Source organism: Jaculus jaculus, chromosome 18 (assembly GCF_020740685.1).
Source record: "Jaculus jaculus isolate mJacJac1 chromosome 18, mJacJac1.mat.Y.cur, whole genome shotgun sequence".
NCBI classification, from domain to species: domain Eukaryota; kingdom Metazoa; phylum Chordata; class Mammalia; order Rodentia; family Dipodidae; genus Jaculus; species Jaculus jaculus.
The window spans coordinates 26,713,183-26,740,710 of record NC_059119.1 but is presented as its reverse complement, the minus strand read 5'-3'; the positions used below and the strand labels follow the sequence as shown (position 1 = coordinate 26,740,710).

At 47.3% G+C, this 27,528-nt stretch overlaps 1 long non-coding RNA gene across 1 annotated transcript; it reads right to left on the bottom strand.

Annotated features, from left to right (window-relative positions):
* Nucleotides 1–18,064: 18,064 nt before the first annotated feature.
* On the bottom strand, nucleotides 18,065–20,333 carry LOC123455739. The gene is made up of 3 exons (XR_006634109.1): nucleotides 20,179–20,333; nucleotides 18,423–18,461; nucleotides 18,065–18,268 (listed from the first exon to the last, which is right to left on the bottom strand). It is a non-coding gene; the product is annotated as an uncharacterized LOC123455739 (long non-coding RNA).
* Nucleotides 20,334–27,528: the final 7,195 nt, after the last annotated feature.

Here is a 27,528-nt window from a genome sequence, read left to right as displayed (position 1 = left end):
CAAGAATACATCTCTTTTTTCTCTCTTCTTTTCTTTTCATTCGGAGGTAGGGCCTCACTCTAGCTCAGAATGACCTGGAACTCAGTCTCAGGCTGGCCTTGAGCTCACAGCAATCCTCTTACCTCTGCCTCCCAGATACTGGGATTGAAAGCCTGCACCACCATGCCCAGCCACTAAAGAATACAATTCTTGCTAGTTATACAAGTGGAGACATTGTATACATACATACATACATACATACATACATACATACATACATATATTCCAAGGGTAGTATTACCCTTGCAGTGAAAGGGCCATGAACGTCTAAAATGCTTTATTCTTCCCTACTTATAGCTGAATTCCAGAGTGTTCCACTCAGAGTGTCAGGTGTGGGGGAGATAGTGTACAGCTGGTTAGGATGGGGCTGCTTCCAGGTCCATCAAATCCCCTATCCTGGGCTGGAGAGATGGCTTAGTGGTTAGGTGCATGCCTGCAAAGCCTAAAGACCCAGATTTGATTCCGCAGGACCCACATAAGCCAGATGTACGTGGTGGCACACGCATCTGGAGTTCGTTTGCAGTGGCCGGAGGCCCTGGTGCGCACATTCTCTCACTCACTGTCTCTCTCTAATAAATTAAATTAAAAAGCCCCTCTCCTGTTTTCACTAAGGGTGTGTGTGACCTTCATCCCCACAGGGTTCTCTCTTACTGTTCTGGACACATGATATCCACAGCTTTGGAATGGCTTCTAGAACCCACAGGTCCCCCCCCCACAGGCCCCCAGCCTAGGGTCCATGGCACCGTTTCCTCTCTGGACCTCACCTTCCCCATCAGGCCCTTGTCACGCTCAGCCCACACAGTCTGTAGGGACATCGGCCCTTTCTTCTTCCTGTCAGGCACTGCCACCCAAGACACTTTGCCTCTCTTTGGTACTCCAGTCACGTCACACTACTGCCCTTTGCCCAGACACATGTCCCAAACGCCTGACAAGAAGAAGGCAAGGGACCAAGGGAGGCCAAACTGCCCAGTGATGGACTTAGCTCCCCTGTCCCCTGATCTGCTCTAACCCGGGGCCAGTTCCACGCTCATCCAGCTCCAGCCGAGACCGGCTTCCCATCCTTCCAGTCCACGTGTCCTGCCAGGCCCTCTGGACTCCTGAGAATAGACTCTCCCAACCGTGGACGGCCTGGCCTGCGTGACTCGGCACCTTTACGTGCCTGTGTGAAGTTGATGGTGACTCAGGTGGAGGTCCGCCCTCGGTGCCCCGTCTTGGAAGAGGCCCCAGAAGAGTGGCCCTTGAACACAGACACTCGAGCCAGCCTACGCTGAGCCAGGAGGTGACGTCCAGCCTCCCCTTAAGCAGGGGAAAGCTGGCTGTGACAGGAGCCAACAGATTCTGCTCCACAGTTCAGTTTAGCAGAGGAGCTGCTGGCTGAATCATCAAGTCACAGAAGAGCTGATTTCTCAGAAAGAAAAATCTTAACAACTTGGCAATGGCCACTTCTAAAATGTTTCCTTCAGCCCGGCCTGGTGGCACACGCCTTTAATCCCATCACTTGGGAGGCAGAGGTAGGAGGATAACCGTGATGAGTTCAAGGCCACCCTGAGACTACTCAGGTCAGCCTGAGCTAGAGTAAGACCCTACCTCAGAAGACCAAAAGAAAATAATAATTATAATAATAAAATGTTTCTTTCAGGTAGCTTTAGTTGTCACAGACATCTGAAGTGTTAACAAAGCCTAGGGTAGCCAGTCTGCTATTCCCAACACTTCCTCACACCTCTGTTTGTGAATCTGCAGTCCCGGTAGATACTGAACCCATTTCTGCACACACCAACCCCTCTCAGACACAGAGGAGCCTCAGTCACCTAGATTCCCAGACACTTGGCCTGTGGGTTCCTAAAGGAAGCCGTGCTCAGACACCGGTGGATATCAGCCAGGCTCCTGGTGGCAGTCAGAGCTACATGGAGACACAGGCCCCAGGAGAAGGACTCTTCACAAGGGTATGGACGGACAAGAGAACAATAAGAGAGGCTGGGACAACAGCGATCAGCAATCGGAGCAACTGTTATCTCCCTGGATAGTTCTAGAGGGGCAGGAGAATCGTGTCTCTGAGAGCCGTGCCTATCGGAGAGGTTCATGGGACGTGGACGGCAGCCATCATAAGAGAAACACGGCAGTTGTCAAGCCCTGCTCTGCAAGGAAGGAATTAACTACCTCTCCTCTTGCTCCCCAGCTTCCTGCCAGCATCCTCCCTGGCTAACCCCAGTCAGTGCCAGGGAGCCCAAGCCCAGGCAATGCCGCTCAGGGAGGGAGGGCAGGGAGGAGTCGGGTGGAGAGCGGGTGTGGAGGGGAAACAAAATACCTGTTTTTCCTGCCAAGAACATGGCAGCAGCTTGATTCTAAATCATCTCATCTCTCCTTGATAGATCTGTGTAGAGCAATAAAAGGAGTCAAGAAGAAGGAGAGCCGGGCGTGGTGGCACACGCCTTTAATCCCAGCCCTTGGGAGGCAGGGGTAGGAGGAGCACCGTGAGTTCGAGGCCACACTGAGACTACATAGTGAATTCCAGGTCAGCCTGGGCTAGAGTGAGACGCTACCTTGGGGGCGGGGGGAGAAGAAGAAGGAAAAAAAAACCAAAGTCCATCGTCACGCTTCACCTTAGAGAAACTATGAAACTGGGGAGATGCAGAAGCTCAAAGACAAGTGAGCTGGCAGAAAAACCAGCCAGGAGGCAGTGAGGAATGGGGCAGGAGGAATCGGCTACACCCATCTTGCCAACCATTCCTGGGGACACAAGATCCAAGGAAATGAGCAAGGAAGGAGCAGGTGACAGCGCCTGTGGAAGACCAGGGGCACCAGCTTCCAAGAGACAGAGGAACCCTGGTGGGCAAGAGTGAATCTCCAGGGCTGCCACAGGTCAGAGAAGGCTGGTCGTGGAATCTTCCTGACACCCGCTGGATTCTGAGGGACAGAGGGATCTTGAGTCCAATCCCATAAAGAAGGAAGGGGTCTCCCCCTCCCTACTCTTTGAAAGCTGATGTCTAGGAAATTCTGTTTCATATTTGAAACTCCAAGTCCTTGACAGCCTCTCCTACAAGGAACACAATTGGTTGGCTTCTGACTTGATAGTAGCCTTCTGCCTTCCAACACACTAGGAAGGTTCCATATGTTCCTCCCTCCAGATCTCTGAAAGTTCACATCTTATACAAATGCAGCACAGTGACAAGAACCAGAAAAATGATACAAATGTCACCAAATAACTTTTATTAATTTAATGAAGTGTTTTTAAGTTATTTTAATTAAATAATAAGCTGCTTTGTAAAAAAATATTTTTTGATTTTTTTTTTTGTTCATTTTTATTTATTTATTTGAGAGTGACAGACAGAGAGAGAAAGAGGGAGAAAGAGAAAGGAAGGGCACGCCAGGGCCTCCAGCCACTGCAAACGAACTCCAGATGCATGTGCCCCCTTGTGCATCTGGCTAATGTGGGTCCTGGGGAATGGAGCCTCAAACTGGGGTCCTTAGGCTTCACAGGCAAGCGCTTAACCACTAAGCCATCTCTCCAGCCCTAGAAAAATATTTTTTAAAGGTTTGTTGTTGTTGTTCTTCAAGGTAGGGTCTCACTCTAGCCCAGGCTGGCCTGGAATTCACTATGGAGTCTCAAGCTGGCCTCAAACTCACACAATCCTCCTACCTCTGCCTCCCAAGTGCCACCACTCCCAGCTTTAAAGCATTTTTTTAAATTTACTTTTATTTATTTATTAGAGAGAGAGAGAATAGGAATGCCAGGGCCTCTAGCCACTGCAACTGAACTCCAGATGCATGTGCCACCATGTGCATGGGACCTGGAGAATCAAACCTGGGTCCTTCGACTTCGCAGGCAAGCGCTTTAACCACTGAGCAATCTCTCCAGCCCAATAAGCTGCTTGTCTTTTGGTTGGTTGGGTTTGTTTCCTGTTCGTGTGTGTCCACGTAAGGTGCAGTGTGATGTGGTGTGGTGTGGTATGATGAGGTGTGATATGGCACCCCACAGGAGGGTGCTCACCTACAATGGCTAGGTCTGGGGTTATAGGCATGCTCATGACCGTGCCTAGCTGTTTACCTTTTACCTTTGGCCCCCTCAGGCCCTCATGCTTATACAGGATAACACGTAACTGCTGAGCCATCTCTCCAGCCCAGTTTTTGGACTTCTGAGGCAGGGTTTCACTCTAGCCCAGGTTGACCTAGAACTTACTCTGTAGGCCTGGCTGGCCTCGAACTCACAGTGGTCCTCATACCTTAGCCTCCAGTGGAATGAACATGAGCCACCACACCCAGCTAACGTGTTGTTATTTTTTGGCATTTTTGGGGTATATGAGTATAATGTGTGTGTGTGCTTTTCTTTTTTTTTCTTTTCTTTCTTTTTTTTTTTTTTTTTTTTTTGAGGTAAGATCTCACTGTAGCCCAGCTCAGGATGACCTGGAATTCACTATGTATAGTCTCAGGCTGGCAGAGGTATGAGAGCTGGTGTGAATATGGGGCCAGCCTGAGACTACATAGTTCAGCCTGTGCTAGAATGAGACCCTACCTCGGGAAGAAAAAAAAAAAGATCTTTAATTCTAATACTAGTTGCCATCCTTAAATACAAGCATCAGATCATGCTCTACTATTTAGAAATAAAAATATTTTAATATGTTTAAATTTAAAAAAAATTAAGGGGCTGGAGAGATGGCTTAGTGGCCTGCAAAGCCAAAGGACTCAGGTTCATTTCCCCAGTACCCAAGTAAGCCGAATGCACAAGGGGCGCAAGTATCTGGAGTTCGTTTGCAGTGTCTGGATGCCCTAGCACACCCATTCTCTTTCTATCAATCAATCAATCAATAAATAAATAAAATAATTTCTAAGAGGAAAGAAAGAAACTGTAAGATTTTAGCTTGGTGTGGTGGTGCCTTTCATACCAGCAGCTGGGCATAGTAGAGGTGGCTTCAATCCCAGCATCTAGTGTGGCAGTACACACCTTTAATCTCACACCTTTAATCTCAGGTTTGGCAATGCAAGCTTTTAATCCCACCACTGGGGTGTGGCGGAGCTTGCCATCGATCCCAGCACCCTGGCATGGCTACACATACCTTTCATGCCAACAAGATTTGTTCTTAACCCAACAAGTGATATAACCTTGATGTATAAAATGAGCAAATCCAGTCTGGCTGTCATTTTTCCTAGGTTCCATTTACAGTATAGAGATTTTGGGTGATAACAAATAAATAAATCCTAAGCTTTTCTGCTTAGTTAACTCTTGGATGCTAGATTAACTGCTTGTCTGTCATTTGATAATAAAATCAAGTGGGGCATGGTGGTGAACGCCTTTAATCCCAGCACTTGGAAGGCAGAGGTAAGAGGAGGGCAGTGAGTTCAAGGCCACTCTGAGACTGAGTGGATTCTAGGTCAGCCTGTGCTACAGTGCGACCCTACCTCAAAAAGCCAAAATAAAATCAACTCCTTTAGACAGAGATAAGATTTTTAGGCTAAACCCAGATGTTATCAGCTCAATATGAAACCCAGACAAGTCTGTACCCAACTGTTCTTAGCTGTCTCTAGAATTTCCAGGTAGAGGCACAGGTTTACTGGCAAACAATCTGTTCAGTCAGGTTCCAGACAGATCCAAACCAGTTAGATTTGTTACCTTGGCATGTCATAATATTCACATTTAATTTTTCTACTCTACAAAAGGCAGCCTTCCACAGAGCTGAGAAGTGACAGGATACTCCTGATTATGGCTTCTCCTCCTACTTTCTGATGGTTGCCAGGAAGTGTCAGCTGACCAGGAGGCAGGGATCAAGAGAGATGTCCCTTATCACCTCCCTCAAAAGATAAGGTCTAGTCCCCTGTGCCAGGCCTACTATGTACGCGCCAGCCACATTCTAGATGCCAGCCCTACATAGAGGTCAGATACATGTGCTAGGCTCACATCATTAATTCAGACCATACTTAAGCCTAGGAAAAGCTCTTAATCTTGCTTAAAACAATTTATTAATTGTAAGAGACTAACTATTCCTCTGCGTCTCCTAGTTAAATGTCTCCCGTTTATTCTTGTTCTTGGTTGCAATTGGTAGATCGTCATGTTCTAAGAAGGCTGGAGTGATGGCTTAGCAGTTAAGGTATTTGCCTGTAAAGCCAAAGGACCTCGGTTTGATTCCCCAAGACCCATGTAAGCCAGATGCACAAGGGGGTGCACATGTCTGGAGTTCGTTTGTAGTGGCTGGAGGCCCTGGTATGCCCATTTTCTCTTTCCCTCTCTCTCTCACATAAATAAATAAATTAAAATAAAGTTTAAAAAATGCTATAAAATAGGCCCAAGCAGATCAATATTTCTCCCAATGACTCCTCATGGACCTGACTGGCCTTCTGGTGAATGAAGAGAACAGGGCAAGACATCACAAGGGAAATACTAATCCATACTTTCTCTCTTGTCCTTAGTCAACTAAAGTTGCTTCTTTCAGACTGGATTTTCACTAGTCAAAAAGATAAGCTTGGTAAACTAGCTCGCAAAGTATTTAATCGGGCTACAAACTCTTTAAAGCCCATAAGCCAACCATCAGGTTTGCTTAGAGCCTATACCAGACTAACGACGGGCCCTATCATAAAGCCCTTCCTAAAGAGAGATCAAGTGATCAAGTTGATAAAACACCTGGGATACTGAAGACTTAAAAGTTCCACCAGAGGCTTTAAACCCACCTTACACCCCTGGTAAGTCAGTAAGAGAACCCCGGAACCCGTCTCCTCCAGGCAAGGAGATGGGAGGAAACGCTGGTGAAAATCCCCTTCCTCCATTTCATTTAATCTGCCTCCAAGATACCTCCAAAGTCACCCCTAGATGACATCCTTAAGATTGGGCTCAAACTACAATCAATGAGTCTCAGAAATAAAAAGCTTTAGTGTTTCTTCTGCCAAGGATTCTGGGGCTGGAGAGATGGTTTAGCGGTTAAGGCACTTGTCTGCGAATCCTTTTTAAAGACCCAGGTTCAATTCTCCAGGTCCCAGGTAAGCCAGATGCACACGGTGCACATATGTCTGGAGCTCGATTGCAGTGGCTAGAGGCCCTGGTATGCCCATTCTCACTCATTCTCTCTCTCTCTGTCTCAAATAGATAAATTTAGTTCAACCAGATTCTGCTTTATTCTTAATCTATGTCTAATTAAGCAGTTTAGTCAGTATTTTACTACTTGTAGCCTCAGCTTTGCTATCTCAAGTTCATTGCTTATAAATAAATTCCTTTTTTTAATTTTTTTGTTCATTTTTTATTTATTTGAGAGCGACAGACATAGAGAGAAAGACAGATAGAGGGAGAGTGAGAGAATGGGCGCGCCAGGGCTTCCAGCCTCTGCAAACGAACTCCAGACGCGTGCGCCCCCTTGTGCATCTGGCTAACGTGGGACTTGGGGAACTGAGCCTCAAACCGGGGTCCTTAGGCTTCACAGGCAAGCGCTTAACCGCTAAGCCATCTCTCCAGCCCAATTCTTAAATCATATTCCCTCTCCAGGATGTGGCCTCATGCTCAAATCATGGCTCCTATCTAAGAGAAATGACTTCAGCTCTACTGTCCCCAAGATCCACAAGTGCTTCCAGCCATCCCTGGGTGAGTAAAAATAAGACTAAGATCACTAATATCATATATCATTTCTTTTCTTTTCTTTTTTCTTTCTTTCTTTCTTTCTTTCTTTCTTTCTTTCTTTCTTTCTTTCTTTCTTTCTTTCTTTCTTTCTTTTTGAGGTAGAATCTTGGTCTAGCCCAGGCTGACCTGGAATGCACTATGTAGTCTCAGGGTGACCTCAAACTCACAGTGATACTCCTCCCTCTGCCTCCCAAGTGCTGGGATTAAAGGCATGTGCCACCACACCCAGCCACTAATGTCATTTCTCATGGCCCTTCCTTTTCTTTTCAGCATGGGTAACAAATCGTACATCACTTACACAGCATTAGAATGTGTTCTGAAAAACAGGGACTTTTTTGACCCGTGACTCACGGGGATCCTCCTACCTCTGTCTGAGAGCTGATTTTTAAAAATAATATACATTTTATTTATTTATTTGAGAGAGAGGGAGAGGAGAGGAAGAGAATGGGCACGCCAGGGCACAAACGAACTCTAGATGCATGCTCCCCCTTGTGCATATGGCTTACGTGGGTTCTGGAGAATCGAACAGGGATCCTTTGGCTTTGCAGGCAAACGCCTTAACCACTAAGCCAACTCTCCAGCCCAGGAGCCAATTTTTAACTCAGCCCCAGATATTAGGCAAAAAACTACAACCAGTGGTGGTAAAGCCTGAAAGCACTACGTTAGATACTCTGAGGCATCCACCACAGTCATTTGTAATAGGGATCTAGAGGCTGATTGGAGAGAGAAGACTCTGGCTCTCATGGCTACTTTACAAGAAGGTCAACCCAAAAGGAAGGCTCCTGGAGCCTGCTACAGATGTGGGCAGGGTAGCAGGGAAGTTTTAAAAGAACCTCTCCCCAGAGGGTAGCTCCGCATGGGCCCTGTCCTCTATGCCAAGGAGACCACTGGAAGGCCAACTCCCCCAAGACCCTCCCCCAAGGCCAGAGGCCACCCCACAAATGGTCTAAATGGACTGAAGGGGCCTGAGGCTTCCTCTCTGGCTCCCACAACTCCTCAAGCCTTATTACCTTCCAGGAGTCCCCAGGGTCATTCCAACAGTGAAGGGAGACCCCAACATCTCCTTCTGTCCACAACAACCTCAGTATCACTCTTAATCTCGAACCCTGGCCAGCTCTCTTCCCAAGCAGTGACGGTGGCAGGCATTCTGGCAAAGCCTGTGACCAGACCCTCCTTCATGCCTCTCAGTAGTAACTAAGGAAAATCACTTTTCTCCCATGCTCTTTAATTATATTGAAGTCGACCCACTATTAGGGTGAGCTCTGCTTGCTAAATCAGAGACTTTCACTCTCTTGGCCCCCTGGCCCAATATTAGCTTACACCTCTCTCTCTCTCTCTATCTATCTATCTATCTATCTATCTGTCTATATATATATATATATATATATGTAGGGTCTCACTCTAGCCCAGGCTAACCTGGAATTCACTGTGTAGTCTCAGGGTGGCCTTGAACTCACAGCAATCCTCCTACCTCTGCCTCCCAAGTGCTGGGATTAAAGGCGTGCACCACCATGCCCGGCTAAAGCTATCTTTTAAAAGGCAGTTTTAGTTAAAGATTGAGACTGAGAGGGAACAAGGGGATGGCACCCCACATGCCACCTCACCTGGCACAAGAAGGAAACTCTTGGCAGAAATGACACTGTCCGATCAAGACTGATCTACAGCGCCCCCTGCTGTCCAGTCTAGCGTGCTACCCAGACAGACAGCCCTAGATGGGTCCTCTTAAAACTGCGAACCAACCTGGTGTTTCCCTTGCCTATAAAGGCTCCTGGCTTCCTCCTGTCCCCTGATTCTGCTGTGCTCCACTTTCTGGCTCTGCTCCTCCTTCCTTCCTCTCTATGTTCCAGCCACTAGCATACACTTGAGTCCCGTTAGCCTGGTGGGGTGAGGCGGGGAGTCACAATGAAATTGTTTCTCAGTCTGGAGGAACATTTCTGCCTGTCTGTGCTTTATAGTTTGGGGTAACTTCTCACTTTGATTACATGCATGATTTTCCTCGGGTTTCTGAATCTGGCCAGTGCGTATTTTTCTTACCCTCCAGATCTACCACGAGGGCACGCTAGCCAACTCCAGGCTTCCCACCTGTGTAATTTCTTTAAACTTGGGATAACGGTGAGTGTAACTCTCTTCGTTACTCATTTCTACTCTGAATCTCTTGGTATCTACTTTGATATTTACTCTCATTTTTTCCTCGAGCCTCACAGTTTGCCTCTTACCTTCTCTAAAAACACACGGCAGATGTTGTTGATGCCTGTTTCTCTTAAGTCTCCTACAGAAGCTCCTGGATTCCTACTTCCATGTGTTTATGATTCTGTTTTAGCTTTCCTTCTTATAAAGATCCCAATCTCCCTTAAATAAACCCCACAATTAAGCCTGGCTTAGTGATGCACACCTTTAATCCCAGCACTTGGGAGGCAAAGGTAGGAAATTGTCATGAATTAAAGGCCACCCTGAGACTACAGAGTGAATTCCAGGTTAGCCTGGGCTAGAGCAAAACCCTACCTTGAAAAACAAAACAACAACAACAAAAATTAGTGACTTTTCCCTTTTAAAAACTACAGAATAATTCATAATTTATCCTTCTTGAGTCCATCTTTATCAATTATTTATTAAAAGTAGGACAGAACCCAAAACTTGGAATTCATAAATTCTGGGAGAACCCCCCCACCTCAAAATCCTGCATCATCAAAGATGATGACATCAAAATAAAAGACTAACTGAGAGAGGATGGGGATATGAGAGAGAGTGATTTGTGAAGGGGAGAGGTGAGAGAGAGGGAATTAGCATGGTTTATTATCTGTAAATATGGAAGTTGCCAATAAAAAAAGGGTGTTTTTTTTTTTTTTTAGACACAGAAATAAGTAGCCTTCCAATATACTAAGAACAAATATGTCAAGAATGAAATCAGGAAAACACTCCCATTTCACAATGTCTTCAAAAAAAAAAAAGCCAGGCGTGGCACACACCTTTAATCCCAGCACTCAGGAGGCAGAAGTAAGAGGATCACTGTGACTGTGAGGCTAGCCAGACTCTATAGTGAAGTCCAGGTCAGCCTGGGCTAGAGAGAAGCCCTACCTTGCAAAACAAATAAATAAAATTACTTTGGAATAAACCTAACCAAGGAAGTAAAATATCTCCACAATGAAAACTTTAAAACACTCAAGAGAGAAATTGCAGAAGACACTAGGAAATTGAAAGACATCCATGTTCTTGGATTGGAAGAATCCATATTGTGAAAATGGGAATCTTACCAAAAGCAATCTACACATTTAATGCAATTCCCATAAAAATTCCAATGGCATTCTTCACAGAATTTAAAAAAAAAATCCTGCAATTAATTTGGTAGCACAAAAGACCTTGAATAGCCAAAACAGTTTTGAGGACCAAAAAAAAAAAAGGCTGACAGGATCACCATACCTGATTTTAAGATATATTACAGAGCCATAGTAACAAAAGCAGCATAGTACTAACACAAAAACAGATATGTAGATCAATGGAACAGAATAAAGGACCCAGATATAAATCCAGACAGCTACAGCCATCTGATTTTTTTTTTCAAGGTAGTGTTTCACTCTAGTCCAGGCTGATCTGGAGTTCACTATGTAATCTCAGGGTGGCCTCGAACTCACAATGATCCTCCTACCTCTGCCTCCCAAGTGCTGAGATTAAAGGCATGTGCCACCACGGCTGGCTCACCATCTGATTTTGACAAAAAATGCATAAATATTTACTGGAGAAAAGACAGCTTCTTTAACAAATGGTGCTGGGAAAACTGGATATCTATATGGAGAAGGATGAAAAGAGATCCTTATCTCTTTCCATGCACAAGAATCAAGTCCAAATGGAGTGTGATGGTTTGATTCAGGTGTCCCCCATTAACTTATGTGCTCTGAATGCTAGGTCCCCAGCTGGTGGCAATTAGGGAATTGGCGCCTCCTGGAGGCAGTGTATTGTTGGAAGTGGGCTTATGGGTGTTATTACTAGCTTCCCCTTGCCAATGTTTTACACACGCTCCTGCTGTTGTTATCCACCTGATGTTTGCTAGGAGGTGATGACCACCCTCTGTTCATGCCATCATTTTCCCCTGCCATTATGGAGCTTCCTCAAGACTGTAAGCCAAAATAAACTCTTTTCTCCCACAAGCTGTTCTTGGTTGGGTGTTTTCTGCCAACAATGTGAACCTGACTGCAACATTGACCTTAATATCAGACCTGTAACTCTGATACTGCTAGAGGAAAAAGTAGGAAAAACACTTCACTATACTAGCATGGGCAATGGCTTTCTGAATATAGCCCCAGTTGCTCAGGAAATAAAACCACCAATAATCAACCACTGGGACCTACAGAATGGGAGAAAATCTTTACCAGGTATACATCTGACAGAGGATTAATAATTAGGATATACAAAAACTCAAAAGCTAAATAATATAAAATCAAACAACCCAACTTAAAAAATGGGCTAAGCCAAGGATGATGTTGCATGCCTTTAATCCCAGCACTCAGGAGGCTGAGATAGGAGGATGTCTGTGAGTTCAAGGCCACCCTGAGACTACATAGTGAATTCCAGGTCAGCCTGGGTTAGAGCAAAACCCTGCCTAGAAGAAGTAAAAATGGGCCATGTGGGCTGGAGAGATGGCTTAGCAGCTAAGGTTCTTGCCTGAAAAACCTAAGGACCCAGGTTTGATTCCACAGAATCCATATAAGCCAGATGCACATGGTGGCATATGCATCTGAAGTTTGATTGAGGTGGCTAGAGGACCTAGTGTGCCCATTCTCTCTTTCCCTCTCTCTCTCTCTCATAATATATAAATAATTTTTTTAAATAAAGGGCTATGTAACTAAATAGTCTCAAAAGAAAAATGTGCATGGCCTAAAAATCTATATCCTTAGCCATCAGGGAAATGCAAATTAAAGCTACTTTGAGATTCCATCTCAATCCTGTCAGAATGGCTATCATCAAGACAATAAGTGACAATAAATGCTGGTGAGGATATGGAAAAAAAAAAGGAACCTTTGTACACTGTTGGTGGGAATGTAAACTGGTACAGTCATTGTGGAAATTAGTGTGGAGGCATCTAAAGAGCTAAAATAGATCTACCTTATGAGCCAGCTATGCCTCTCCTAGGCATATATCATAAGGACTCTTCTCACTACCTTAGAGAGACTTTCCTTACCTTGTTTATTTCTAATAGCTAGAAAATAGAACCAGCCTAGATGTTCCTCAAGTGATGAATGAATAAGGAAGGTGTACATTTCTATTCAGCAGTAAGCAAAAACGAAATTATTTAATTTGCAGGGAAATGGATGGATCTGGAAAGGATTATGCAAAGTGAGGTAACCGAGGCCCAGAAAGGCAAACATCACATGTTCTCTCTCATATGTGGGTCCTAGCTTAGACTGTTTAGACTTATTTGTGAGTTGGAGTAGAAATCAGTGGCTAAGGCCAGTAAGCTAGAAAGGGGCTATAAGGGAGAAAGGAGATGAAGGTAATATATACAGATGACAGATTACTGGGGGTGTAATGGCCGAAGTGAGCTCAGGGGAAGAGATTGAGTAAAGGAATGGTGGTGGGGGGGGTTAATCAAAATCTAAGATGGTATGAACAAGCCATATGGAAACCTACTTTTTTGGATAATGACACACCTAGAAGCCATAAATTGTTACTAGAAAAATTCAGTGCCAGGAATGGGGTACCTTCCAGTGAGTTGTTGGCCAGGGAGGTCCCTGATGCCCCTTAAACATTAAAGGCCATTGCCAAGGCTCTTGATTTCCCACAGAAATAGAAGGTAAGACCCTATTGTTGAATAATCCACATGCTGGGGCTGCAAGATCATTGAGAAATCAAGCTAGAGCTGAGCTGAAAACCAATTCCCTGTAGACCAGCTGACAGAAAGCTGGAAAAAGCTATGCTGACCTGCAATCCTGTTACCTCTGCCTTCCGAGTGCTGGGATTAACACCGGGCTAATAAAAATATATATTAACAAAAAAAGAACTCAGAATATCCAGGCTTGTTGGCACAAAGCTATAATCCTAGCTACTGGGAGGCTGAGGCAAAAGTATCACAATTTTACACAATGGGTTCAAAGCCAATGTGGGAAAGTATTAAAGATAAAACTAAAAAAAAAAAAAAAAGAAAAAAAAAAACTTTAGCCAGGTGTGGTGGTGCACACCTTTAATCCCAGCACTTGGGAGGCAGAGGTAGAAGGATTGCCATTGAGTTTGTGGCCACCCTCAAGCTACAGAGTGAATTCCAGCCTGGGCTAGGGTGAGACCTTACCTCAAAAAAAAAAAAAAAATTATTTAAATACAGAAAATGCTACACAGGGCTGGAGGGATGGTTTATCAGTTCGGGCATTTGCCTGCAAAGCCAAAGGACCCAGGTTCCATTCCCCAGGTCCCACATAAGCCAGATGCACAAGGTGGCGCATGTGCCTGGAGTTCATTTGCAGTGGCTGGAGAACCTGGCACTCCCATTCTCTCTCTCCCTCCCTTCCTTCCTCTTTTTCTCTGTTAAATAAATAAAAATAATTTTTAAAAAAGATTTTTAGCCGGGCGTGGTGGCACACTCCTTTAATCCTAGCACTTGGGAGGCAGAGGTAGGAGGATCTCCATGAGTTCAAGGCCACCCTGAGACTATTCCAGGTCAGCCTGGAAAAAAAAAAAAAAGTATTTTAAAAAAGGAAAATGCTACACATAAATATTAAATATTATAAACCTTCATGAGCCCATTATCCACTTATAAAAATAACCAACTCAGATTCCAGATAGCTTATCAGATCATCTGTAAATATTTCATTCTTGGGAACACTTCTGAAGGAATGATTACCTCTAACCAGCCAAGAGGTAGCAGAAAGCACTTTAGCCAAAGGAATGGCAGAGACAATTATTATCTTCGGCTGCAAATCTAAGACAAAAACAAAGGTGTGGCTCAGGGCTGGGAATGGAATGCACGTGCTTCAAGTTCTCACAAAGCAGGAGGAGACCACGAAGAGAGGGAAAAGGCCGGGCGGGAGAGAAAAGGAAATTCTGCTTTTGCCTATTTGTGGGAATTAAAACTGTGAAGCTGGGCTGGAGAGATAGCCTAGTGGTTAAGGCACTTGCCTGCAAAGCTAAAGGACCCAGGTTCAAATGCCCAGGACCCATGTAAGCCAAATACATAAAGTGGCACATACATCTGGAGTTCGTTTGCAGTGGTTGGAGGTCCTGGTGTACCCATTCTCTCCCTCTCTCTCAAATAAATAAAAAAATAAATTAAATAAATAATTTTAAATTATTTTAATATTTTATTTATATTTATTATTTTTTGGTTTTTCGAGGTAGGGTCTCACTCTAGCCCAGGCTGACCTGGAATTCACTATGCATTCTCAGGGTGGCCTCAAACTCACAGCAGTCCTCCTACCTCTGTCTCCTGATTGCTGGGATTAAAGGCCTACGCCATCATGCCCAGCTCTAATTTTTTTTTTTTAATTTGAAAGAAGGAAAGAGGGAGAAAGAGAGAGAATGGGCACACCAGGGCTTCCAGCCACTGCAAACGAACTCCAGATGCATGTGCCACCTTGTGCATCTGGCTTATTAGGTCAGGAACCAAACCAAGGTCCTTTGGCTTTGCAGGCAAGCACCTTAACCACCAAGCCATCTCTCCAGCCTCTAAAAATACTTTAAAATTAAAAAAAAAAAAAAAAAAAAAGCACCTGTGAAGCTGCTGGTATGGTTTCACACAACTTTAACTCCAGCACTGGTGAAACTGAGGCAGGAGAATTGCTGCAAGTTTAAGGCCAGCTTAGGCTACATAGTGAGTTGCAAGCCAGGCTGGCCATACTGCAAGCACTTGTCTCAAAAAGTGAAAGAAAAGAGGGAAAGGAAGGGAGGGAGGGAGAGAGGGATAGAGGGAGTGAAAAAGGAATTTGGAGGGTCCTTGCCAAAACACCAATGCACCAGCAAATTTAGGGCACCCCGGATTCTTGTCTTATGAATTTTAAGAATTAAAATCCATAGACCAGAGGGTAAGACTTAGAGAGACTGTATTAAATTAAGAGAAGGGAAAAGTGCAGAGAGCTCCTGCCACGTGGAGGGCAAGAGGTGGTAGAGAGCCCATGAGGAAGCAGAGGGGGTGTCTTCCCTCTCTGCCCAGCCAAGAAGACTTGCCCCCTGGCACGCATCTGTTTATAACCTTACTGTGGTCGGCTTCACCTTCCGGCTCAAGTGAGCCTGACAGACGGCTGACTGGTCTGGGCTAGAGGCTGGCTTAGGAAGAAGCCAGACATGATGCCAAGTTCTGGAGGCTGAATTTGAATTCTAGGAAAGGGGACCTCCTTCCCAGCAGTGGGCTTAGGTTATTTGTGGAAAAATCAGACCTAGGGAACTCCTTTAGGCAAGAGACAAATCAGATCATGGGCTGGAGAGATGGCTTAGCGGCTAAGCACTTGCCTGTGAAGACTAAGGATCCCAGTTCGAGGCTTGATTCCCCAGGACCCACCTTAGCCAAATGCACAAGGGGGTGCATGCGTCTGGAGTTCGTTTGCAGTGGCTGGAGGCCCTGGTGTGCCCATTCTCTTTCTCTTATCTGCCTCTTTCTCTCTGTCTGTTGCTCTCAAATAAATAAATAAAAATAAAACATAAATTTTTCTTTTAAAAAAAGAAATCAGATCAGCGATTGCAAGGGGAAACTTAAAGGACGTTTCTGTCTTTATTTTTGGGGCCCAGCCACCCTAAACTTCCTGACTCTCACTTCCACTCAGGAGGAAGAAAGGGGAAAAGAGAACCGAAGGGAAGATGAGAGGGGAGGAGAGAAGGTGATACGGGAATTTGGGGGTTCCTTGCCAATGCACCAATAATTTTTGGGTGTACCTAGATTCTTGTCTTATGAATTTGAGTAATGAAATCCATTGACCAGAGGATAAGGTTCAGAAAGATTTTATTATAGCTGAGAGCTTTAGAAAGGAGAGCTTTAAGAGAAGGGAAGCTTGGGCTGGAGAGATGGCCTAGCAGCTAAGGCACTTGCCTGCAAAGCCAAAGGACCCGGGTTTGATTCCCCAGGACCCATGTAAGCCAGATGCACAAGGTGGCGCATGCATCTGGAGTTCGTTTGCAGTGGCTGGAGGGCCTGGCACACCCATATTCTCTCTCTTTCTTTCTGCCTCTTTCCCTCTCTCCCTCTCTCAAATAAATAAAAAATAAAATTAAAAAAAGAAAAGAAAAGAAAATACTAACCGTGTGTGGTGGCGCATACCTTTAATCCCAGCACTTGGGAGGCAGAGGTAGGAGGATCGCTGCTGTGAGTTTGAGGTCACCCTGAGACTACATTAGTGAATTCCAAGTCAGCCTGGGCTAGAGTGAGACTGTACCTTGAAAAAAAAAGGAGGGAAAGACCACTTCAGGCTTTGCCTATTTATTATTTATCTACTTATTTTTCTGGGCCATGCACACCAGCATGAAACTGGGGCATCACAGGTGCAGCCAGGTCAGCCTGGAGGTGTGGCCCGGGCTGTGTCTCTTGACTCAGTCCTGGCTCTTGTGGGTGTGGTCCCCTGGAGATGCAGAAAGGTCCTCGGACTGTCCCAGGTATCAAGGGCCTTCCCTTTGAGCTGAAGGGAACAGCATGGGCTCATTTGTCTGTACTTGGGGCGGCCTTCTTTGGGGAGCAGCTAGCCTCCAGAACCAGGCGTGGGCGCAGTAGTCCAGCTCAGGTTCGGGGTGGTGGAGATTTCAGCACCCGCGTACACACTGCCCCCTGCTGGCAGGCCGAGAAAGGCCGGCTGGCCGAGGAGGCAGGTTTTTCCTCCTCCTCCTCCCAGACCTGGTTCTGAACTGAAATCGAATCGTTAAGCTACAAGCCTTCGGGGAGAAAGAGAGCGACGACGCCCAGGGCTTGGAGACTTGGAGACGGGACGGGGACCGCCGAGGTCCGGGCGCGGGGGAGGTTCGGATGGAGCGGGCGGCGGGGCAGTGGGGGGACCGGGAGGAGACTGGATTTGCAGGATCCCCTCCCGACCCGGGACACGTCAGACACGAATATTCAGAGTGGTTCTGGGCCAAAACTTTGTAGATGGTTGGGGAAGACGGTGAGCTCAAAGGAGACGGGCTGCCTGGGCGCATGCGCACGACGCGTCCGTCGCCCCCAAGCTCCCTGCGGACCTCCCGCCGTGAGTCACCGCAGGGTGTGGCCCTGAGCACCGCTGCTCTTGGGACTCGGGGTCACCCCGGAGCCTGAGGTCCTCGCTGGCTCCTGCTCCCCCCATGTCTCCTCAAAAGTCCCCCTCCAGAGCGGAGTCCCTGGAGGATGCTGGCACCCAGCTCGCATCCCCGTCCTTCCCGGAGCTGGGGAGCCGCTTTGCATTGGGCTAACAAGGGTTCTGCAGCGGGGAACCCGCCCTAGAATAGCAGAGAGGACGGCGCCTCCTTGCTGGAAGTCACGAAAGTGAACGCCACGGCGACGACGTACATGCGCTTTATTTAAGGGCAGACCAACGGTAGCTGCTGCCACAGCTCAGGACCAGTGTTCTGCCAAAGGGCATCTGGGGGGGGGGGGGCTGGGATCTGTCTCGTGTCACTTCTGGTGGCTGAGATTTTTGCCCGCTTTGTCAGATCCCTGGTTGGCATCCTTGTCGATCGGCTCCTTGGTGGACTTGTCCGTGTCTTGGGGAAGAAAGGGGACACGTGAAAGACGATTTCCTGAGGAACTGTGGCCATCCAGGGTTAAGATGGTTATGGTCTTCCCAGGAAACCCACTTCTGGAGCCAGGGTTGGAGCCCCAACCTCCCCGCCTCCGCCCGTTCCAGGATCACCAAACCTTTCTGTCCTCCCTCAGCGACGCGATCCACCACTTGACCTGTTGGAACAAAGGGATAATTGAGATGAAGTCCCTTGCCATCCGCCACCCATCCCAGTGACGGGCATAAGCCCTTCCCATGCCCCTGGGTGTTCCTTAATTTGCAACCTTGGCTGGCTTCCCTACCTATCTCCCTGAGAAAAAAAGCAGGTGGAGCAAGATCAGGCTGGAGCTGGCATCTGGGCTTAGGGCTACCTGCAGCCCATGGTCCAGGAAGACTTACTCCCTTTAACAATTCCTGAGAAGATGCCAGAAACCCCATCTTTAGTGCGCTTGCTTGGTCCTGAGGCCTCTGCTTTTGCCCAGACCTTTCACCATATCCTCCCTCTATGGTACCTCTCAAAGGGCACACAAATACCCATGCCAGTGCCTCAATGGGTAGGCAGTTTAAGGCACTAGAAGAGGAAATGGAAAGGCAGTGGTCACCTGCCCATCTCTGCACTAGTTTCTGCCTGTGCTGGGTAGGATCAGCTGGTGAGGGGGAGAGGGGCTCAGTAAGCTGGCAGGTGGCTCCTGCCTGCAAAGGGCCTCGCTTGCTCTGTCCTTGGGGAAGCCAGGGAACACCTTCTCCGACACAGCCCCCTCAGAAGGCCTCAAAGTGGCACACGCCTTTAATCCCAGAACTCGGGAGGCAGAGGCAGGAGGGTCGCCGGGAGTTCGAGACCACCCTGAGAATACACAGTGAATTCTAGGTCAGCCTGAGCTAGAGTGAGCCCCATCTCAAAAAAAAAAAAAGAAAGAAAGAAAGAAAAGAAAAAAGAAAGCCTCAGAGGGGTTGGGGATTATAAGTCAGTGGAGCACCTGCCTAGCACACAGAAAGCTCCAGCACCTCTCTCTGCTCTCACCAACAACAAAAGCAGGGCACGGTGGTGCTCACCTTTAATCCCAGCACTCAGAAGGCCGAGATGGGGGGGTAGCTGTGAGTTTGAGGTCAGCCTGAGACTACATAGTGAATTCCAGGTCAGCCTGAGCTAGAGCAAGACCCTACATTAAAAAAAAAAAAAAAAACCTGGTCTGGAGAGACAGCTTAGCGATTAAGGTGTTTGCCTGCAAAGCCAAAGGATCCTGGTTCCATTCTCCAGGACCCATGTAAGCCAGATGCACAAGAAGGCATATGCATCTGGAGTTCATTTGCATCGGCTGGAGGCCCTGGTCCACAATTTCTCTCCCTCCCTCCCGCTCTCTCTCCCTCTCTCTCTCTCTCTTTCTCTCTCTCACATTCATAAATAAATAAAATATACTTTAAAAAATTCCAGGCGTGGTAGCACATGCCTTTAATCCCAGCACTTGGGAGGCAGAGGTAGGAGGATCACCATGAGTTCAAGGACATCCCGAGACTACATAGTGAATTCCAGGTCAGCCTGAGCTAGAATAAAACCCTACCTTGAAAAACCAAGGGGGACAAAAGAAAAACAGCTCATTGAGATGTACAGAGACAGAGACAAACTGCTTGGGACTCTTTGCCCGGTGCTGGGAGGCACCAGCAGGCGGAGGTCAGCTGGTAGAACTGCTCTCAGTGGAGCTTCAAGGTAGCCAGAGGGCTGAGGTAGGGCGGTTAGGTCTGGGACTCCTTTAATGTGCTCCAGCAAAGCCCAGCACAGGGCTGGCCAGGCCGAGTGTCCTGTGGCCGCCTCAAGGAGGCGAGGTCCGGGGGACTTCTGTCCGTGGGCCCCAGGCAGGTGCACCTGCTAGTGCCCAGCTACAGCTCTGCACTCACCCGCCCGTGAGGCACCATCTTCCGCCTGCTGCTTCATGTCCTTCATGCCCTTGCTGGCCATGGCTTCGAACCCTGACGGAAGCGTTGATCCTGACCAGCTGAGTGCTGCTAAGTGCTCTGTTGACCTGAGCACCAGCTGGAATCTTTAAAGGGGCCCAGGACCAGCCCGCCCGTGCCAGGAGAGGAGGGGCCTGGGGCAGGTCAGCTGACAGACTCCTCGGCAGGACTGAGCCTTCTCGGGGGAGGAGAGGAAGTGCGCCCTACAACCCCTGGGCCAGCCAAGGCAGAGGTCCTAACCAAGGTGGGAACAGGGGCTAAGGAATGCAGAAGGGCTGGGCGAAAAAGATCCTGGAGGGATGAGGGGCGGAGGGATGCTCACATATACCTTGCCCTGTGGGCCTGACCCCTCTTCTTTTGTTTTTCTTTTTGTTTGCCGAGATAGGGTCTCGCTCTAGCCCAGGCTGACCTGGAATTCGCTATGCAGTCCCAGGGTGGCCTTGAACTCACAGCGATCCTCCTACCTGTGCCTCCCGAGTGCTGGGATTAAAAGTGTGCACCACCACACCCGGCTTCTTTTATTTTATTTTAATTTTTATTAGCATTTTCCATGATTATAAAAAAATCCCCTGTTAGTTCCCTCCCTCCCTCCCCCACTTTCTCCTTTGAAATTCCATTCTCCATCATATCCTTTTTTTTAATTAAATTTTAGTGACAACTTCCATAAGTATTGACAATAAACCATGGTATTTCCCTCCTACCACCCCCATTTCCTCCTCCCACATCCTCTTTCCCCTTGAATCCTTCTTCTTTCCAATTAGCCTCTCTCCTATTCTGATAGTACCATTTTTTTCTCTCCTATTCTGAGGGTCTTGTGTAGGTAGTGTCAGGCACTGAGAGGTCATGAGTAGCAAGGCCATTTTGTGTCTGGAAGACAGCATCGCATGCTGTCCTGCCCTTTCTTAGGCTCTTACATTCTTTCTGGCCCCTCTTCTTCAACGGGTCTTGAGCCTTGCAGAGCATGATAGAACTGTCTCACTTACTGCCGAACATTCCACTGTCTTTTCTTCTCAGCACTGTGTTGAGTTTTGAGCCCACCACCCCCACCCCCCGCCCCCCCCACCCCCGCCCAGTGATCATCACCATCTGAAAAGAGAAGCTTCTCTAGCCAAAAGTGAGAATAGCATTAATATATGGGCCCTTTCTTTTCTTCTGTAGTCCCAGATATATATATCTGGGTGTGGTGGTGCACACTTTTAATCCGAGCACTCTGGAGGCAAAGGTAGGAGGATTGTTGTGAGTTCAAAGCCAGCCTGGGGCTGCAGAGTGAGTGCCAGGTCAGCCTGAACCAGAGTGAGACCGTACCTGGAAATAAAAACTTGTGAATGTGTAATGTTGTGCGTGTGTGTGTGTGTGTGTGTGTGTGTTTGTGTGTATGGGCACGTGCATACCATACATGTACCACTCTGTATGGGGTTACCCACTGTGCACTGGGCTACTGGGGAAGGAATTGAACCCAAACAGACAGGCTTTACAAGTAAGTACCTTTTCTTTTTTTTGGTGTTTTTGTTTTTGTTTTTTGAGGTAGGGTCTCACTCTAGCCCAGGCTGACCTAGAATTCACTATGGAGTCTCAGGGTGGCCTCGAACTCACGGCAATCCTCCTACCTCTGCCTCCCGAGTGCTGGGATTAAAGGCATGCGCCACCACACCTGGCTTTTTGTGTTTTTTTTTTTTTTTTTTTTTTGAGGTAAGGTTTCATTCTAGTCCAGGCTGACCTGGAATTCACTTTGTAGTCTCAGGGTGCCCTCAAACTCACAGTGATCCTCCTACCTCTGCCTCCCGAGTGCTGGGATTAAAGACAATGTGCCACCATACCTCATAAGCACCTTTTATCACTGAGCCATCTCTGAAGTCTCTTCCTCTTGACTTAAAGGGTCCTCCCCTGGTGATCCTGAGAATGGCAGATTGGGAGCTCAGAGCTGAAGCTGATACTAACAACTGATTTTTATTGAGAAGTTTAAAATTTTTATTTATTTGAGCTGGGCATGGTGGCTCACGCCTTTAATCCCAGCACTCGGGAGGCAGAGGTAGGAGGATCACCGTGAGTTCGAGGCCACCCTGAGACTACAGAGTGAATTCCAGGTTAGCATGAACTAGAGTGAGACCCTACCTCAAAAAACCAAAAAAGAAAAAAAATATTTATTTGAGAGAGAGAGAGAGAAATGGTACTGCAAACAAATTCCAAATGCATGTGCCACTTTATAGAACTGGCTTTGCATGGGTACTGGGTCCTTAGGCTTTGCAGGCAAGTGCCTTAACCACTAAGTCATCTCTCTAGCCGCCTTGTATAATTTTTTAAATCTTTTACTTAATGATTCACAAGGAGAGAGAGAATGGGTACACCAGAGCCTCTTGTGCACTGGCTGCATATGGGTACTTGGGAATCGAACCCAGGACATCAGATTTCAAGCAAGCACCTTTAACTTCTGAGCCATCTATCCAGCCCATGTAATTTTTTTTTTTTCAAAGTAGGGTCTCATTCTAGCCTGGACTGACCTGGAACTCCGTCTTCTGTAGTCCCAGGCTGGCCTCGAGCTCACAGCAATTCTCCTAACTCAGCCTCCCTCCCCAGTGCTGGGGTTAAAGGCGTGCGCCACCAAGTCCGGCTGTCTCGTGTGTAACTTTTAGAATCTCTTGGTGAACCGAAACGGCATTAGTTTTACAGGCGGAGACTGAACTGGAGACTGAGTTGTCCCATAGCTGGACTCAAATCCGCCGCAGTGGGCTATGAACTCTGGGACAACCACAGATCTCCTTGTCCCCACACACTCGGCTGTGACACTGCAGACTGGCTGTGTGCCCAGTGACCGCTGAGACCCAGCTAGCCCAGATCAAGGTAGGTCGGGCAAAGACTCTGAAGGTTAGGGCACTAGTGTGGGCATGTGCAAATGATAGGGCCCAGTGTCCACCTTAGTGTCCCCAGTCTGAGCACTGTAACCTTCTAGTTCTTTCTCTGCCCTTGTCTGGGGAGTCCCCTCTAGTTCCAGGGAGGCTCTGCCTCTCCAGACCTGCTCTCCTGAGCCCTGCCTTCCTGCCTGAGGCAGCGGGTGGGCAGCCCCTGGCTGGTCGAGTGTGCTCTGCACACATGCAGACACGTCACCTCGCAGCGGCCGATGCGATCTGCTCAAGACCTGCCAGTACACGGCCACAAAAGAAACAAAAACAAACCAACCAAAAAAGATGATTTCAAAATAGAAGAATGGACTAGTTGGAAAGAAAAGGGGATAGGAGAGGAGGGAAAAGGAGAGTGGTGAGAAGGGATTAAGATCAGGGTGCATTGTGTATAATGTGTATAATGGAGGTTGTCAATAAAAAGTTTTAAAAAATTAAATTCCACCAGGCATGGTGGTGCACGCCTTTATTTAGTCCCAGCACTCAGGAGGCAGAGGTAGGAGGATTGCTATGAGTTCCAGGCCACTCTGAGACTACATAGTGAATTCCAGGTCAGCCTGGGCTAGGGCGAGACCCTACCTCGAAAAACCAAAAAATAAAATAATAATAATAATTAAATTAAATTCCAAGGCCACATTACCAAAAAAAAAAAAAGTACACATGCCTTTAATCCCAGAACCAGAGGCACAGGGAGGAAGATCACTGTGAGTCTGAGGCCAGCTTTTTTTTTTTTTTAATCTATCCTTTAGTTGTTGGAATCTCTTTTTTTTTCTTTTTTTTTTAATTTTTATTAGCATTTTCCATGATTATAAAAAAAAAATCCCATGGTAGTTCCCTCCCTCCCCCCCCCACACTTTCCCCTTTGAAATTCCATTCTCCATCATATTACCTCCCTATCACAATCATTGTACTTACATATATACAATATCAACCTATCAACCTATTAAGTACCGACTTACATATATACAATATCAACCTATTAAGTACCGACTTACATATATACAATATCAACCTATTAAGTACCGTCCTCCCTTCCTTTCTCTTCCCTTTTATGTTTCCTTTTTAACTTACTGGTGAGGCCAGCTTTTTTTTTTTTTTTTTTTTTTTTTTTTTTTTTTTGGTGTTTTGAAGTCTCACTGTAGCCCAGGCTAACCTAGAATTCACTGTGTAGTCTCAGGGTGGCCTCAAACTCTACCTCTATCCTCCTACCTCTGCCTCCCAAGTGCTGGGATTAAAGGCATGCCCCACTATGTCTGCTGAGGCTAGCTTTAGACTACAGAATGATTGCCAGGTCAGTCTGGACTACAGTGAGACCCTACATTGAAAAAACAAGCAAAAGAAAACGAAAAAAGAAAAAGAAAAAGGAGATGTTGCAGTCCTTAAAAGCCAAATGACCACACTTTGAGTCCCCCAAACGCACCTAAAACCAGATACAAGTACCACACATATCTGCAATTCCTGCCTGAATGGGATGCACAATCAGGAGTATCGTGGGGGCCGGGTAGCCTGGCATTGGCAGAGGCAAACATCAAAAGAGACCCTGTCTCAAACAAGGTGGGAAGTCGTGCATGCTATACACACACCAAAAAAAAAAAAAAAAATCAAAATTAGACAAAGATCAACCAAAACAGGTGAAGCCTGAGGACTCATTTCGCACCATGACATTGTCCAACATTCAGGAGAGGGTCCTGCAAGAGGAGGCCAGGTGTGGGCTTCTCAGACCAGGAGAGGCCTCAACCAGACAGTTGCTGATCTTTTGCCAGGAGTCAGCCCAGAGCACAGGATAGGGGCTTAAAGGCAGAGACCGCGGCCGATGTCTGTGCATGGGGCAGGAGACTTCCTGGAGCCCGCTCACCTTGATATTTGGCATCTCAGTCCAGCATCTGCGGAAGGCAGCAGGGTGCGGCCTGGGAGCGAGCGGGCACAGAAACTACTGCAAAAGGGCACCGGGAGTCTAGTGGAGACCGTTCCCAGGGGTCCAGTCCAGTGCCTTCTCCCCTACTCCACCCCAGTCACCCAAGCCAGTTTTGCTTCTTGCCTGATCTAACAGCCCAGGGAGCTCCCGGGCAGCCACACTCAGGCCCCGGCTGACCTCCTCCTGGGCAAGCCCAAGCTTGCTCGTGAGTCTGGGAGTCTGGACAGGAGCTCCCTGACTGCCCCAAGTCTCCTCTCCCCTTTCCTCCCTGACTTCAGGACCAGCAGCCCCCCTTCCTGGCTTCCTCCTCAGCAGTGGATGGCCATGGCCGGCCTACCTGGACACACCAGCTCAGGGACACTTGACTAGGTTCCCAGAACTACCCTTGACACTGGCTCCCCACTGCTCAGGTTAAGTGGAGGCAGTGTGGACGCCAGTATGTGGAGTCTCTGTCGGGCAAGTCACCTCCAAGCTCTGGACCCAAACTGAGTATCAAAGTCGAGGGTGAGGTCCTCAGGAAACCAGTTTCAAATGGTGATGCAAACAGCCCTCACGCTCAGCACTGGCCAGGCTGGTGCCTGGGTTGTTTGGCGACCTTGGGAGCCTGGGTCGGGGCTTCTGCCCCAGCACCCTGGAGTCCATGAATTCTAAGGTGGCCATGGCAGAGCATGGAATTAGATGAATGGCGCAGGGGCAAGACTCAAGATGCCCAGTTCAGACACATCTTGGCTCTATGCCCTTGTTTTTTATTTATTTTTAAAATTTATTTATTAGAGACAGAGGGAGGGAGGAGGAGAGAGAGAGAGAGACAGATGGGCCCTCCAGGGCCTCCAGTCACTGCAAATGAACTCAAGACACATGTGCCTCCTTGTACATCTGGCTTACATAGGTCTTGGGGAATTGAACCTGGGTCCTTTGGCTTTGCAGGCAAGTACCTTAACCACTAAGCAATCCCTCCAGCTTTTCTTTTTTTTTTTTTTTTTTTTTTTGAGGTAGGGTCTCGCTGTGACCCAGGCTGACCTGGAATTCACTATGGAGTCTCAGGTTGGCGTCAAACTCAGCAATCCTCCTACCTCTGCCTCCCAAGTGCTGGGATTAAAGGTGTGCGCCACCATGTCCAGCCTTGTGTAAATGATTTAACGACTCTGTTTCTCAGTTTGTTCTCATCAGCTGCTTTTTTTGTTGTTGTTTGGTTTTTTTTTTTGTTTGTTTGTTTGTTTGTTTTTTTGAGGATGGGTCTAACTCTGGCCCAGGCTGACCTAGAATTCACCCTGTCATCTCAGGGCGGTCTTGAACTCACGGCGATCCTCCTACCTCTGCCTCCTGAGTGTTGGGATTAAAGTCGTGCACCACCATGCCCGGCTGTTTTTATTTATTTAATAATTATTTATTTACCTGCAGAACTGGGGATTGCACCTATGGTCTTGTGCATGCTAGGTGAACACTACCACTGAGCTATAACCACAGCTTTTTTTCTTGTTGCTGAGACAGGGTCTTGCTAAGTTGCTCAGACTGGCCTTCAACTTGCAATTCTCTTGGCCTTTACCTCCCAAGTAGCTAGCTGCTGCAGTCAGGTTCGCATTGCTGGCAGGAATCACCCGACCAGCCGGGCGTAGTGGTGCATGCCTTTATTCCCAGCACTCAGGAGGCAGAGGTAGGAGGATCACCATGAGTTCAAGACGACAGGGTGAATTCCTGGTCAGCATGGGCCAGAGTGAGACCCAACCTCAAAAAACAGAAAAAAAGAAAGAAAGAAAGAAAGAAAGAAAGAAAGAAAGAAAGAAAGAAAGAAAGAAATCACTTGACCATAAGCAGCTTTTGGGGAAAAAAAGGTTTATTTTGGTTTACAGACTTGAGGGGAAGCTCCGGGATGGCAGGGGAAAATGATGGCATGAGCAGAGGGTGGACATCACCCCTTGGCCAACATAAGATGGACCATAGGAACAGGAGAGTGTGCCAAACACTGGCAAGGGGACACTGGATATAACACCCATAAGCCCAGCCCCCAACAATATACTGCCTCCAGGAGGTGTTAATTCCCAAATCTCCATCAGCTGGGGCCCTAGCACCTAAGTTTATGAGAGACACCTGAATCAAACCACCATGCTGGCATTAAAGGTATTGGCCACCAGGTCCTAGGTCCTAGAAGAGTTATTTGTTTGTTTTTGATGTTGAGTAGGCCTAGGTTAGGCAGGAAGGGAAAGGCCCAGCCACAACTCTGGTGGGAGTTTGAGGCCAAGTGGAGTCAGGTAGGGAGGGTCCTTCAAGATCACCTCAAGTCATTGCTCTGCAGGTGCTCTCTGTCCCCACTGGGGCTTCACCATCTGAAAGTTGCCATCTGCTTAAGGGAGGCTGTTAGATGTCCCTGGTCCCACAAGGTGAAAGTCAGGGATGTACTAGGCACTGTCTGCCATCATCAGGTTCCTCAGAGATGCCGGGCAGGCAAGTGGTAGGATCCACCCAAAGGGGGAGCCAGCCCTTGAA